At 42.4% G+C, this 14,244-nt stretch overlaps 1 protein-coding gene across 1 annotated transcript in view; it reads left to right on the plus strand.

Moving 5' to 3' along the window:
• The window catches only part of LOC142292076 (gametocyte-specific factor 1-like), a 157,900-nt gene extending 155,640 nt beyond the window's left edge, over nucleotides 1-2,260 (plus strand). The window contains exon 10 of the mRNA XM_075337175.1: nucleotides 1-2,260. This exon is cut by the window's left edge and continues 305 nt beyond it. The gene's annotated coding sequence lies outside the window, so the exon portion shown is untranslated.
• Nucleotides 2,261-14,244: the final 11,984 nt, after the last annotated feature.

Here is a 14,244-nt window from a genome sequence, read left to right on the forward strand (position 1 = left end):
CTAGCATACTATAACATTTCTGTTCAGATTCAGCTTCTGTTGCTGTTTATAGCCAGTGTCTCCCTGCACCCCTATACTTTGGACACTATAGTCAATAAAAATCAACAAAAAAAAGCCCATTGCAAGATTATAATTAAGTGTAGTTATAGGCATATGTGCTGACAAAAAATAACATGCAACCAATTAGGACCTAGGGACAATCTCTAAATCAGAATTTAAAAGAAGAGGAAAAATGTGATCTGACACCCATATAGCAAAGCAGTGAGAAATGGTGTTGCACAGACAAACATATAGGGGGCACACATTCCAGCAGGAGGAATAAAGGAGCAACTAGTTTACAATGATAGAATATACATCGTGTAGTATACCCCAATTAGCAGCAACCAATCAGAGTATAAAACCTCATTGAGTGGATCACGATAGTCATAATCAGAAAAGAACGTTAAAGTTCCATGTAATTAGGGGCAGATATCAACAAAGAGACCAGTGGGCTCACCTATGTATGGTCCAGGAGGTGGATGGTGCCTGCAGGAATGGCGTCCACCCCAACGCACGTTTCGGCTTAAAGCCTTTGTCAGGGGGGGCTTTTTGGGTTATACTACACTATTTATGTTCTATCATTGTAAACTAGTTGCTCCTTTATTTCTCATGCTGGAATGTGCCCCCTATGTGTTTGTGCAACATACTTTCACCTGCATCATTTTATAATAAAGATTCTCACTGCTTTACTATACGGGTGTAAGATCGCGGGTTTTTTTCTCGTCTCTTATCTTTGGAAACTATAGGCATAAACTGGAGGGTGACTAGTACTGATCAGACTGTGTGAGCTGAATCTTGTTTGACATTCACACCAGTTACAGTTCCTTATAGATGGATGGTGTCACACACTATACAGCATGTATCTCAGCCCATACAGTGTGTGATCAATGCCGTGTATTAAATTTTAAAAATAGTTTTGTTTTCTGCCATATGATGCTGTAGCCTATAACATATCTTCTATGTACTGAGAAAACTTGTTATTGAAGCTAAGGAAACAAGCAGATTTAATGGTGTAAGAATGATTGACCGCAACAGCAGACAGGTCATAGAGCACAATAGCAATATATATTTCCAACTGCGATCCTGCCTGCAGGAGTAGAGGAAGACGTATATGGCGTTCAGAGGAAGGAATAAAGTAATCCTTCCTGTTTTGCAAATAATGCTCAAATACCCTGCTAATTCTCTGGGGAGTTTGTAGATGTCATATCCTCCGGAGGCAGGGGGTTGTCACAAATGCAGGCAGCGATTTTTGGTTTGTGATAAAACACTTTTGCCTCTGCTTAAGGACACACAAGTATGATGCAATTTTTTCCTTTTCTATATGTTAAATCTGCATGGTTTCATTGATCTGTCCCAGTCACAAAGACTAATGTATAAAAGCTCACAGCATGAGATGATTTATTTGAGTGATGTCATGTGGAAATGTTTCAAAGCCGGACCATTGAATTTGTCCTCGAAGAGATGGTTGAAAGAAAAAGCATAAAGTAAAAAAACATTAAATGAATGCATCTGGAACACGTTCTAGTGCGATACTGGTGGCTGCACATGGCCCCTCGGTGGCCTAATTCACTATGTGTTAAGGGAAGGTTTAATATTTGATAACCGTACAGTGCATTAGACCCACCTGGCTACAGACACTCTTATCTTTAATTTTTTAAGGGTTCTAAAAAATACTTTAGTTTAAATGTGTTCTCTAATAGTGCTTTAACTTTCTCCTAAAACCCTTACTAAATTTGGGGTCTGTAGTCAGTCTGAGCCTCCCAAAAGTCATTGCTTCTAGAGGCTGCTGAATAACACATGTTTAGGAACACAAAGTGTATCTTGAAGATTCACATGTTAAAGGGAACCTGTCACCGGATGTTTATAATACTCCCCTAATGGTTGGTGCGGAGCAGACGGGTCGAATGGGTGTCTCCATTCTCCGGGTCTGCGCCTTCTCTTTTGGCCATCTTTGTCCTTCTGAAGCTAGTGTGGATGACTCTCTCTACATCATCTCCACTACCTGACATTGAGGTCCCGCGCAGGCGCACTACAATACTTTGATCTGCCTTATTCAGGGCAAATCAAAGTGCGCCTGCACGGGACCTCAATGTCGTCCTGTTTGAATGACGTAGAACGTCAAATATTTTGTAAAGTTTGTCCTTATGATTAGTGACAGTTTGCTGGGTTGGTATTGCATTAGGTCAAAAATTATCTGTAATAATAAAATCTTTTTGTTTAATTTGCTGTGGATTTATTGAGTTTCACTAAAACCATTTCTACTAGCCTTCGAAAACATTGTTATATATATATATATATATATATATATATATATATATATATATATTAATAATAATAATTTTGTGTTCCTTATCCATTTAAATAAAATCTTTACTAGCTTTTTTGTTACACACTGCAACTTAAGAGAAGTGTGTGTGTGTGTGTGTATATATATATATATATTTTTTTTTTTAATTAAGATTTTAAACTGGTCTAGCCTGTAGGGTTATACTGTTTGTATATATGTATATATATGTATATATATATATATATATATATATATATATATATATATATATATATATATATATATATATATATATATATATACAAACAGTATAACCCTACAGGCTAGACCAGTTTAAAATCTTAATTAAAAAAAAAAAATTATATATATTTTTTTCTTTAACCCTTTAGTGACGGAGCTAATTTTCACCTTAATGACCAGACCAAATTTTGCAATTCTGACCAGTGTCACTTCATGAGGTTATAACTCTAGAACGCTTCAACGGATCCCGGTGATTATGAGATTGTTTTTTCGTCACATATTGGACTTCATGTTAGTACCAAATTTAGGACAATATTTTTTGCGTTTATTTATGAAAAAAATTGAATATTGGCAAAAATTTTGAAAATTTTGCAATTTTCAACTTTTGAATTTTTATACCGTTAAACCAGAGATTTCTGTGACACAAAATAGTTAATAAATAACATTTCCCACTTATCTACTTTACATCAGCACAATTTTGGAAACAAAATTTTTTTTCGTTAGGAAGTTAGAGGGGTTCAAAGTTTATCAGCGATTTCTCATTTTTACATCAAAATTTACAAAACCATTTTTTTTAGGGACTACATCACATTTGAAGTGACTTTGAGAGGCCTAGATGACAGAAAATACCCAAAAGTGACACCATTATAAAAACTGCACCCCCCAAAGTACTCAAAACCACATTCAAGAAGTTTATTAACCCTTCAGGTGCTTCACATGAACAAAAGCAATGTGGAATGAAAAAAAGCAAAAATTAAATTTTACCTAAAAATGTTGCTCTAACCCAAATTTATTCACTTTTAGAAGAAATAACACAACAAAATGGACCCCAAAACTTGTTCCCCACTTTCTTATGAGCGCGCCGATACCCCACATGTGGTCAGAAACATCTGTTTGGACAAATGGGAGGGCTCGGAACAGAAGGAGCAATATTTGAATTTTGGAAAGCAAATTTGGCTGAAATAGATTGCGGGCACCATGTTGCATTTACAGGTCCGCTAAGGTACCTAAACAGAAGAAATCCCTCACAAGTGACACCATTTTGGAAACTAGACCCCTCAAGGCTTCTATCTAGGGGTATAGTGAGCATTTTAGATCCACAGGTACTTCACAGATTTTGTTAACGTTACGTTGTCATATTGAAAATTTTAATAATTTTCTCAAAAATGTTGCTTTAGCATCAATTTTCTCACTTTTTCAAGAGGTAATTCCAAAAATTTGACCTCAAGGTTTGTTAACCACTTTTTTCTGAGCGCGGTGATACCTCACATGTGGTCTGAAACCTTTGTTTGGACAAATGGGAGGGCTTGGAACGAAAGGAGCAATATTTGAATTTTGGAAAGGAAATTTGGCTGAAAAAGATTGCGGGCACCATGTCACATTTGGAGGACCCCTAAGGTACCTAAACAGCAGAAACCCCGCACAAGTGACCCCATTTTGGAAACTAGGCCCCTCAAGGAATTTATCTAGATGTTTGGTGAGTTCCCTGAACCCCCAGGTGCTTCACAGAATTTTATAACGTTGAGCCATGAAAAAAAAAAAACAAAATTTTACCACAAAATTATTTCAACCAGGTAGCTTTTTTTTTTACAAGAATAAAAGGAAAAAATTCAGCATAACATTTATTGTGCAATTTCTCCTGAGTTTGGCGATACCTTATGTGGTGGAAATCAACTGTTTGGGCGCATGGCAGGGCTCGGAAGGGAAGGAGTGCCATTTGACTGCAAAATTGGCTGGAATCAATAGCGGACGCCAGGTTGCATTTGGAGAGCCCCTGAGGTGCCTAAACAGTGGCTGTCCCCCACAAGTGACTCCATTCTGGAAACAAGACACCTCAAGGCTTTTATCTAGGTGTATAGTGAGCAGTTTGAATCCACGAATACTTCACAGAATTTGATAAGCTTAGGTTGCCATATTGAAAATTTTCATTTTTTTCACAAAAATGTTGCTTCAGCATCAAATTTCTCACTTTTTCAAGAGACAACAACAAACCGTGGACCCAACAGGTTGTTATCCAATGTCTTATGAGCACAGGGATACCCCACATGTGGCCAAAAACCTCTGTTTGGATAAATGGGAGGGCTTGGAATGGAAGGAGTACCATTTGAATTCTGGAAAAGTTGAGATAAATTGCGGGCACCATGTCACATTTGCAGGGCCCCTTGGGTACCTATACATTAGAAACCCCCCACAAGTGACTCCATTTTGGAAACTGGATTTTATTCAGGAGTATAGTAAGCATTTTGAATCCACAGGTACTTCACAAAAATGTTGCTGTAGCAACAAATGTCTCACTTTTAGGCTATGTGGCCATGATCCAGCGACACGGCGTCTAGTATACAGTGTCAGCCTTCCTGCAGAGATGTGAGTGTTGTCCATGGGAGAACGCAGCTGCCCATGCCCACGATTTGGGTTCAGGCCGCTGTGGAGCTCTATGCTACCTGCAGAGAACACTCATCTCCGCAGCATAAATTGACATGCTGAGGCTCGGGAAGCTGCACCACAGGTCGGTTTATGCTGCGGAGAAGAGAAGCACAGTGGGCATGGGATTTCTAAAAATCCTTCTGCACAACGCAGCGCTATGGACGCAGGGAAAACACGCTGCGCCCAAAACGCTGCAAATCCCGATTGTGGGCGCACAGCCTAAAATGCTACAATGGATGAATGGATAGATGTCAAACAAATATAACGTCCCACCCCCTGCATATTCTAAGCTGGCGCCCTTTAGTTACTTTCATGTGGCAGTAAAGGGTGCCTAGCCTTGTATTTAGCCCCCCAAAAAATTAATAATTAAAATAAACGACGTGGGGTCCCCCCTATTTTTGATAGCCAGCTAGGGTAAAGCAGACAGCTGTAGCCTGCAAACCACAGCTGACAGCTTCACCTTGGCTGGTGATCAATTTGGAGGGCTCCCCAGGCGATTTTTTTTAAAAAAAAAAAAAAAACGTGGGGTCCCCCCCAAATTAGATCACCAGCCAAGGTGAAGCGGACAGCTGGGGTCTGGTATTCTCAGGGTGGGAAGAGCCATGGTTATTGGACTCTTTCCAGCCTAAAAATAGCAGGCCGCAGCCGCCCCAGAAGTGGCGCATCCATTAGATGCGCCAATCCTGGCGCTTCCCTCCAGCTCATCCCGCGCCCTGGTGCGGTGGCAGACGAGGTAATATATGGGGTTGATACCAGCTGTAATGTCACCTGGCATCAAGCCCTGGGGTTAGTGATGTCACGGCATCTGAACAGATACCCGACATTACTAACCCAGTCAAGTAATAGAAATAAATAAGGACAAAAAAAAAAATTATTTGAAAAAAAAACTCCCCGAAACATTCCTCTTTTACCAATTTATTGAAAATAAATAAATTTCGGTCGCTGTAATCCATTTTGGAGGTCCCACGCCGACTCTGGATCTTCTAGAATATGGGGGGCACGTTCAGGGAACGTATCCCCCATTTTCTGGAAGAGCAAGCTCTCCATGAGCAGTGTGGGTGCAGTAATCTGAGAATACTGCACTCACACTGCCCCGGTCCAAGCTAGGGCAGAGTGACCTGCAGTAACCTCATTCTAGAATATGAGGGGCACGCTCACAGAACGTACCCCCATTTTCTAGAACAGCAGTCTCTCCATGTGAGGAGTGTGGCTGCAGATTACCGCACTCACCCTCCCCCGGTCCACAGTGGAGCAGCCTGTGCAGTAGCGACGTCAGCATCCCTGCTTGCAGGGATCCAGCTGACAGCCGCTGTCTGCGCATGCGCCGCCAGCTTTCAAGAAGGAGGCGGCGTGATCGCGGGGCCGGAGCACCAGCAGCCAGGTAACGTAAAACTGGGGGCTGGGGGGGCTGACGGCGGGACCTGGGGACAACTTTCTGCCGCATGTGACGTGTCACATGCGGCAGAAAGAGCAGGATGAATGCGGCCGCCATCTTCCACGCTCCGGAGGGGGGAGGCGGCTCTGGAGAACCGGAGGGGGCTCCGGGGACCAGAGATCTCCGGTGTACCGGAGGAGAGGTCAGGGGGAGGACATTTCCCTCCGATCTGAAATGTTTGATCATTTCAGATCGGAGGGAAATGAATGCAGAGCCGGCGGCGGCGGGAGTTTTCAGCGCGCGTCGGCGCCATCTTGGATTTTCCGGAGGGGGGGTAGGGGTGGTGGGGGGACTCTCCGGTACCAGGGGCTTTGGGGGCACTAAGGGCTCATATTTATTTCTCATCTGACATGTTTGATCACGTCAGATGAGAAATAAATCAATTTTACCGGCCATTTATTTTTTTTTTAATGTTGTCGCCGGTATACGGTGTATACCGGCAATCGCATTAACGGGGTCCAAAAAAACCACCCCAATTCATAATCTTGGGGGTCTCAGCTACCTCCGGTAGCTGAAACCCCCGAGATTTTTCGTCACTGGGGGGCGCTACAAGCTTTTTCCGGCCTGACGTCTCAAGACGTCGGAACAGAATAAGTACCCTGTTTTTCCGACGTCTTGAGACGTTAGGCCGTCGCTATGGGGTTAATTAAGATTTTAAACCGGTCTAGCCTGTACATCGTGATCTCACTAAGTGTACAATGCTATCATCTGTACGATGTGCACAGCCAGCTTCTTGTACCATACCTTAGTCTTTCTCAAGGCATTGTGAGGCTGGATGACTTGATCAGAGAGATCAACGCCCCCCCCTCCCCCCCCCCCCCCTTGATTTTTTTGTACCCCAGGACACAGTCTGGTTTGTTGATCGGTGTAGAGGTACCTCAAACTCTTTCTTTAGAAATGAATCCCATAGAGAACCTATGGGATCAGATGACTCACCGTGTAGAACTCTTCTTAACTCTGTACCCCAGAGCCTCAATGATCTGAGGGCTGCCCTTGAAGAGTGGAATGCCATGCCTCCGCAGACAATAACTTCACTTGTGAACAGTAGAAGACATCGTTGTTAAGCTTTAACCCCTTCAGCCCCCGGGCACTTTCCGTTTTTGCGTTTTTGTTTTTTGCTCCTTTTCTTCCAAGAGCCGTAACTTTTTTATTATTCCGTCAATCTTGCCATATGAGGGCTTGTTTTTTGCGGGACGAGTTGTACTTTTAAATGAAATCATAAGTTTTACCATATAGTGTACTGGAAAATGGCAAAAAAATTCCAAGTGCGGAAAAATTGCAAAAAAAGTGGGATCGTACAATAGTTTTTGGGATATTTTATTCACGGTGTTCACTATATGGTAAAACTGATGTCTGGGTGTGATGCCTCAGGTCGGTGCGAGTTTGTAGACACCAAACATGTATAGGTTTACTTGTATCTAAGGGGTTAAAAAAAATTCACAAGTTTGTCCAATAAAAGTGGCGCACGTTTTGCGCCATTTTCCGAAACACGTAGAGTTCTTATTTTTTGGGATCAATGGCTCAGTGATGGCTTATTTTTTGCGTCTCGAGCTGACGTTTATAATGGTACCATTTTTGCGCAGATGCTACGTTTTGATCGCCTGTTATTGCATTTTGCGCAAAACTTGCGGCGACCAAAAAACGTAATTTTGGCGTTTGGAATTTTTTTACCACTACGCCGTTTACCAATCAGAATAATTGATTTTATATTTTGATAGATCGGGCATTTCTGAACGCGGCGATACCAAATATGTGTATATTTATTTATTTTTTAACCCTTTAATTTTCAATGGGGGGAAAGGGGGGTGATTTGAACTTTTAGGTTTTTTTTTTTTTTTTTTTATTTTTTAAAACTTTTTTTTTTACTTTTTTTTTTTATTTTACTAGTCCCCCTAGGGGGCTATAGCAATCAGCAATCCGATCGCTGATCGCTATCTGCTGATCACAGCAATACCGCTGTAATCAGCAGATTCACTCACTTTGGTTTTCCCTCTGCTCTCGGCCGAGGGAAAATGAAAGTGAAAGATCATAGCAGCAGGCGTCATCACATGACCCTGTGCTACGATGGCAACCACCGATAGTCACGTGATAACACACGTGACTTCCGGTGGGGGCGGCGGTAAGTAACAAACATGGCCGCGCGCATTTAAATCTTGCTGCCAGACTTTGGCAGCAAGATTTAAGGGGTTAATGGCCGCGGGTGGAAGCGATTCCACCCGCGGCTAGCAGGCACACATGTCAGCTGTTGAAAACAGCTGATATGTGTGCCGATCCACGCCGCCTGCCCGCGGCAGGGGGCGGGGCTTAACGGGACACGATCTATGACGGATAGATCCGTCCAAGGTCGTGAAGGGGTTAATTGATGCCCAAGGCCACATGACAAGTTATTGAGACTGACGTATTTGGGGGTATACCCACCACTGTTGTTTGAAATGAGGAAATAATCATTGCAGTCGTTAAAAATGCCTTACTGTCCTGATAAAATAGCTCTGTAGTGTGAACTTTTTACGTTTTCCATAAATTTAATCCAAAAGCCAAATATCCTTAACTTTTCGTGAGTAGTGTATATAACTCTGCCTTTGACAGCTAACGTCTCTTTTTTTTTTTTTTTTTTTCTGTTAACCTCTTGACCCCCAGCCGATTTTCCGCTTTCAGGGGGGTTTTTTCTGTTTTTTTTTTTTTTTTTTGCCCCCCCCCCCCCCAATTCCCCCCCCCCCTTCCCTTCCAGGAGCCGTAACATTTTTATTTTTCAGTCAATCTTGTTGCCATGTGGGGGCTTGCTTTTTGCAGAACGAGTTGTACTTTTAAATTAAGCCATGAGTTTTACCATGTAGTGTACTGGAAAAGAGCAAAAAAAAATCCAAATGTGGAATAATTGCAAAAAAGGTGCGATTGCATGATAGTTTTTGAGATTTTATTCAGTGTTCACTATATGGTAAAACTGATGTATCATTATGATTTCTTAGGTTGGTATGAGTTTGTAGACAACAATCATGTATAGGTTTACTTTTATCTAAGGGGTTAAAAAATCAGAAGTTTGTCCGAAAAAAGTGGCGCATGTTTTGCGCCATTTTCCCCAACCCGTAGTGTTCTCATTTTTCGGGATCTATGGCTCAGTGACTGCTTCTTTTTTGCATCTTGAGCTGACGTTTTTAATGGTATCATTTTTGCGCAGATGCTACGTTTTGATCGCCTGTTATTGCATTTAGTGCAAAATTTGTGGCAACCAAAAAACGTAATTTTGTCGTTTTTGTTTTTTTTTTTTGCCGCTATGCCGTTTACCAATCAGATTAATTTATTTTATATTTTGATTGGGCATTTCTGAACGCGGTGATGCCAAATGTGTTTTTTAACCCTTTTAATTTTCAGTGGGGCGAAAGGGGGGTGATTTGAACTTTTAGGGTTTTTTTTGTTATTTTTACTAGTCCCCCTAGTGGGCTATATGGATCAGCAATCTGATCGCTCTGCCATATCTGCTGATCACAGCTATACAGCTGTAAACAGCAGATATGCTCATTTTCTGCCTCACCCAGCTCTGGCTCCGGGTGAAACCAAAAGTAAGTAATGTGAGCTACAGGAGTCATCACATAACCCTGTGCTACCATGACAACCACCAGAAGTCATGTAATCACGTCACGTGACTTCCGGTATTGGCCGGTGAGTAAATGTTTACCGCCGATGCAGTTATAGGCTATGTGCGCACAGTGCGTTTTTCGCGGCGTTTTTGCGCGTTTTTCGGGTACGTTTTTGGCCTTAAAACTGCAGGACTTTGCTTCCCCAGCAAAGTCTATGAGTTTTCATTTTTGCTGTCCGCACACATCTGTTTTTTTTACCTGCGTTTTTGAGTTAAAAAAAAAAAATGGACATGTCAGTTCTTTCCTGCGTTTTTCTGCGTTTTCCCCTCATGCAATGCATTGGAAAAACGCAGAGATCAAAAACGCACCAAATCGCGGCAAAAACGCATGCTTTTTTGATGTGTTTTTTCGACGCAGGTGCGTTTTTGTGCGTTTTTAGCAGCCAAAAACGCAGCGTCAAAAAGACGCAGTGTGCGAACCTAGCCATAATGGTGCTGTCACATATTGACAGCGCCATTTAAGGGGTTAAATGGCTCGAGCAGATAACTATTCTGCTCATGCCTGGCAGGCACACATCTCAGCTGTAAAAATCAGCTGAGACGTGCGCCGATCGCTGCATGGTGCTGGCAGCAGACCGCAGGCAGTAACACTATGACCGCTAGGATGTAATATTACTGCCTGCAGTCGTTAAGGGGTTAACATGTCTTTGTATGGTCTAGCAGCATATTGGTCACATTTGTATTACTAGAAGAGGCTGCCTCTTGTCACCTTCTACTGTACAGTACCACAGAAGTACTGACAACTTATTTTTTCCCCTGGTATCACAATGGGAAGGAACATAATGCAAAAATTAAAACTGAAAAAAAAAACAAATAAGAATGTGGCAGAGCTTTTTATTACACAGAGATAATGTCTTGTTTACAAAGTCTGAAAATCCATAAAACGGAATATCCAGGATCATATTTAGCTGTGGATTGTTATGGAAACAGTGAAAGCAACCAAGGTCGCCTTCCTGCCAAGAAAAGGGTGTTCTTTAAATACTGATAATGGGCGGCACAGGGGCAGCTGACTGCAGTCTAGCAAAATACGCTCCTCAACATTGAAGTTGCAACACCCAAGAAAGAAAAGTCAGGGCATTATAAAAATCATAGGATGGATAGACCTGTTAATAATGACATACAAATGTTAAAAAAAAAATAGAAACCTAATTTTCAAAACCTCTCAATTTATGCATCGGGAGCAGTCGCTGGGCATCACTGCGTGCGCACAGTCCCCAGTAACTTAATTCGCCAAGGTCTGGTTAAATACTCGTTTTAAACCTATGGATTTTTGTAGGGGCTGTTACATCAGCCAAGTGTCTGAGAGCTTTAAAATCAGTCTCTTATAGGAGTGCATTACTTTAAGACAATGATCTACCAAAGGTTACTTCAAAATGTTAGACGTGAAGATTCAAGTGGAAATGTCTAAAATATATATATATATATTACCGTATTTTTCGCTTTATAAGACGCACTTTTGTTCCCCCAAATTTTGGGGGAAAGTAGGGGGTGCGTCTTATAAGCCGAATATACGGGGGGGGGGTGTGTGTGTGTGTGTATATATATATATATGTACACTGCAGCGTCCAGGGGAGGTGGGGGCAGCAGCTCTGGAGCACAGGGGAACGCTGCGGGCTGCAGAGCCTTTGATCTCCTGCACCCGCTCATATAATATGCACAGCCGCTGTCCATCTCCAATGGTGCTGAAATCGCACGCAGTGAGGGGCTGGGGCAGCGGTGCATATTATATGAGCCTGCGTCCCAGTGTGATCGCACATGCCCCCCCTGTGTTAGATTTGGCCCCCAGGCTGCTGCTCATTCTAAAATAAAAAATCTTTACTTATCCCTGCAGCGTTTCTCCCCGTGTCCCTGCTTCCACTGTGATCAGGCAGAGAGCTCAGCCTGCTGTGCCGATCACATGACCGCACTGAGAACCAGGAAGTGGAAGAACAGAAGCACGGAGGGAGACAGGAGGGAGCTCAGCGCTGGAGGAGATAAGGAAAGAGGGTTTTATTTTACTTTGGGCAGCAGCCTAGGGGCCATATCTGACACAGGGGGACTTGTGCGATCTATAGGGGCCATGGGCAGCACTATGGGGGCGATATCTGACACAGGGGGACTTGTGCGATCTATAGGGGCCATGGGCAGCACTATGGGGGCGATATCTGACACAGGGGGACTTGTGCGATCTATATAGGGGCCATGGGCAGCAGCATGGGGGCGCTATCTGACACAGGGGGACTTGTGCGATCTATATAGGGGCCATGGGCAGCATTATGGGGGAGATATCTAACACAGGGGGACTTGTGCGATCTATATAGGGGCCATGGGCAGCACTATGGGGGAGATATCTAACACAGGGGGACTTGTGCAATCTATATAGGGGCCATGGGCAGCACTATGGGGGCGATATCTAACACAGGGGGACTTGTGTGATCTATAGGGACCATGGGCAGCACTATGGGGGAGATATCTAACACAGGGGGACTTGTGCGATCTATATAGGGGCCATGGGCAGCACTATGGGGGCGATATCTAACACAGGGGGACTTGTGCGATCTATAGGGACCATGGGCAGCACTATGGGGGCGATATATAACACAGGGGGACTTGTGCGATCTATATAGGAGCCATGGGCAGCACTATGGGGGCGATATCTAACACAGGGGGACTTGTGCGATCTATAGGGGCCATGGGCAGCACTATGGGGGCGATATCTAACACAGGGGGACTTGTGCGATCTATAGGGGCCATGGGCAGCAGCATGGGGGCGTTATCTAACACGGGAACGTGTGCAATCCATAGGGGACCATAGGCAGCACAGGGGAACGTGTGCCATCACAAGGGGGCTATATTCAATATAAGGGGGCCATATCCAGATTAAGGGGGCTAATTTTAGGATGAGGGGCTATGAGGGACATATACCCTATATGATTTGTTAGAGGGACACTGGCATTATAAGATGGACCCCATTTAACATTAAAAAAAAAAATTCTCTTTTCCTTCACCAAATTTGGGGGTGCGTCTTATAATCAGGTGCGTCTTATAAAGCGAAAAATACGGTATATATATTAGTGTTGGCCACCTCAGCCCAAAAGGTAGGCATTTCTCTAGCAGAATGAGCTCTAATTTTGTTGGGGCATTCTTGTCCACAGACACCTTTCCATAAGGTTTTTAGTATCTGCTGGAATTTTTCATTAGTGTACTGTACTGCAAGAAAAGAAAGTATTTGTAAGTAACTTTTTTTAAAGCAACATCTTCTCTGAAAACTACTGTGGAAGAACAGTGGTTCCTCCTTTTTGTACCTGCAAGTTTACTGTTTTTTTTGGAAGTAGATCCTGTGTCATGGTGTTGTGGGCTCTGGAAAATCTAATTATGGTAAGTTTATGTTGATTTTTCTTCACCAGGCACCCATTCTCCAAGGCTATCCATTGGCACTGACCTACTCTGCCTATAGGTTAAATTGACAATGAAAAAGAGGTTGATGTTTTTAGGGACTGTTGTAATTGTTTTGCCATCTATAAGCTAATATTGGCCTAACAATCTTTCTTTTGGTTTGTTCCTTAGATTTACATAATTATTAATAAAATATCCAAGTCTAGTTTGTATATGGAATTAAGTTACAAGTTAACTCTGAAGAAGGCAAACGAGCTGCTCCCTGGCATAACATATTCATTATGAGTCAGCAAAGGAAAAAATGCCTTCATAAGACCCGTTAAAAAAAAAAATAAATAAACTGCATGGACTTAAAATGTTTATCTTTGTAGCTAGGCATGATATATTTTACAGCTCATCACATCTCAAATAATAAAACTTACATGTGTTCAGGAATGTTTCTTATAGTTAGTGTTTCACTTGATAAAAATAAAAATTTCCTTCTGTACGTGAAAGAGGAGCTTTATACATTGTGAATTCTTGGAGGGTTTTTTCACGGTCCCCTATAGCTTAGGTAGCAGTTGGCCAAATTCATGTACATAAACAATCATGCTCAATTTGGACAAGTGTTCATTAGTGATGGGCGAATAGTAAGATATTTGGGTTTGGGTTATTTGTACCGAATACCTAGTACTCTTCCAGTATTCATCACAAATAACAAACCTAATACAAGTCAATGGGGAACCTAAGCATTTTTCTTGAAGATTTCACAGAAAAATGCTCGGGTTCTCCATTGACTTGCATTAGGTTCATTATTTGTGACTAATACTG

The sequence above is a fragment of the Anomaloglossus baeobatrachus genome, chromosome 2 (genome assembly GCF_048569485.1).
Source record: "Anomaloglossus baeobatrachus isolate aAnoBae1 chromosome 2, aAnoBae1.hap1, whole genome shotgun sequence".
NCBI lineage: Eukaryota > Metazoa > Chordata > Amphibia > Anura > Aromobatidae > Anomaloglossus > Anomaloglossus baeobatrachus.